Here is a 2189-nt window from a genome sequence, read left to right as displayed (position 1 = left end):
TCATGAAAGTTTATTGACTCGGACATTGTTACTTACCTACTCTTTTTCTTGTCATATTTCAGGTAATCTAGCGATCGTTTATGCAAACGCATTCGCGAGTTTGTAGGAGAATTCTGGATAAAGACGAGGAAGAAGTTGTAGAGGAGCGAAGGGGAGATTTTGAGGATGAAGAGAAAGTAGTAGAAGAAGAGAATTTTGAAGAACCACCTTTATTAGAGATGAGAGATCAAGCAGATAATACTAAGGCTTTGATGGACTTTTTGAAGACTAAGATCAATGATATTTAATCAAGCATTATATGGCCAGCTATCGCGGCTAACACCTATGAGATCAAGTCGAGCACGATTTAGATGATACAAAACTCAGTTCAGTTTGGGGGTTCTCCCACTGAAGACTCCAACATATACATCAGGGATTTTATCGAGATCTGCGACACTTTCAAGTTCAAAGACGTGACTGAAGATGCTATCAAGTTGCGACTATTTCCATTCTCTTTGAGGGATAAAGCGAAGTGTTGGTTACATTCTCTACCACCAGGGTCTATCACCAGATGGGAGGATCTTACTCAAAAGTTTCTCACTAAATTCTTTCTTATGGTGAAGATCGCTGCAATCAGGAATGTTCTTACTCAGTTTGTTGAGCAAGCTGGAGAAACTCTGTGTGTGGCTTGGGATCGATATAAGGAGATGTTAAGGAAATTCCTACACCATGGCATGCCTGATTGGATGATTATCAACTGTTTCTACAATGGTTTAGATGCGTAATCTAGACTTATGCTCAATACAGCATCTGGTGGAGCCTTATGGGCTAAAAGCTACAATGAAGCTTATGAGTTGATTGAGCTAATGGCAGCCAATGAATACCAGAATCCTACACAAAGAATGTTGCAAGGAAAGGTACCAGGAATTCTGGAAGTGAATCAAGCTACTGCTATAGCTGCTCAACTTCAAGCTTTGACGATGAAAGTGTACGCTTTGGCTAATTATGGAGTTAATCAGATCACTAGTGTTTGTGAGCTTTGTGCGGGGGAACATGAAACTGAGCAGTGTGCTATTTCTAGCGAATCAGCTCAATTTGTGAGCAACTTTCAGAGATCACAACAACAAGCTCCAACCACTTATCATCCAAATAACCACAATCATCCTAACTTCAGCTGGAGCAATAATCAGAATGCGGTGCAACAATCTTATCAGCCATATACAGTAAGGCAGTATAACCCTCCTAGTTTTTAGCAACCGCAATATGCCCTGAAGCAACAAATTCAACTTCAGCAGTTACCTCAATCTAATGAAAAATCTGAATTGGAGGAGTTGAGGCTCATGTGCAAGAGCCAAGCTGTATCTATCAAGACCTTGGAGAATCAGATTGGGCAAATTGCTAATGCATTACTAAATCGTCAATCTGGCACGCTTCCAAGAGATACTGAAGTGCCAGGTAAAAAGGAAGTGCAGGAGCATGTTAAAGCAATCACATTGAGGTCTGGTAAGGTTGTGAATCCTGAACAAGCTAAGACTCCAGATTCTGAAGTGGAGGCTGATGAAGAAGAAGTGCAAAAGGAAGCTGAAGTGGAGCCAAGGAAGACTACTATTGAGCATACTCCTCATGAGGGTAATATAGGGGACAAACAGATCTATCCTCCACCTCCTTTTCCTAAGAGGCTGCAGAAGAAGATACTGGATAAGCAGTTTGTGAAGTTTCTGGAGGTGTTCAAGAAACTTCACATCAACATACCTTTCGCTGAAGCTCTTGAATAAATGACTAGTTATGCAAAATTCATGAAAGGTATTCTCTCTAGGAAGGTGAAGTTTTGACTTAGAGATCATTGCTCTCACGGAGGAATACAGTGTTGTACTGCAGCAGAAATTACCTCCGAAGCTTAAGGATACTGGAAGCTTCACTATTCCTTGCACCATTGGAAATGTGTCATTTGATAAGTGTCTATGTGACTTGGGAGCTAGCATCAATCTGATGCCCTTGTCAATCTTCAAAAAGTTGGACTTGCCTGATCCAAAGCCTACATACATGACTTTGCAGTTGGCCGATCATTCTATTACATATATGTGAGTTATTGTGGAGGATGTCTTGGTCAAGGTGGATGAACTCATTTTCCCCGCTGATTTTGTAATTCTTGATTTCGAGGAGGATAAGAAAATTCCCATAATCTTGGGAAGACCTTTCTTGGCTATAGG

At 40.8% G+C, this 2189-nt stretch overlaps 1 non-coding gene across 1 annotated transcript; it reads right to left on the bottom strand.

The window, feature by feature from the left end:
• Positions 1 to 608: 608 nt before the first annotated feature.
• LOC141722068 (small nucleolar RNA R71) lies at positions 609 to 715 on the bottom strand. Its single transcript, XR_012575101.1, has one exon. It is a non-coding gene; the product is annotated as a small nucleolar RNA R71 (small nucleolar RNA).
• Positions 716 to 2189: the final 1474 nt, after the last annotated feature.

This window comes from Apium graveolens, chromosome 4 (genome assembly GCF_009905375.1).
Source record: "Apium graveolens cultivar Ventura chromosome 4, ASM990537v1, whole genome shotgun sequence".
In the NCBI taxonomy this organism is placed as follows: domain Eukaryota; kingdom Viridiplantae; phylum Streptophyta; class Magnoliopsida; order Apiales; family Apiaceae; genus Apium; species Apium graveolens.
The sequence above is the reverse complement of the archived record's forward strand: the minus strand, read 5'-3'. Positions and strand labels throughout refer to the sequence as shown.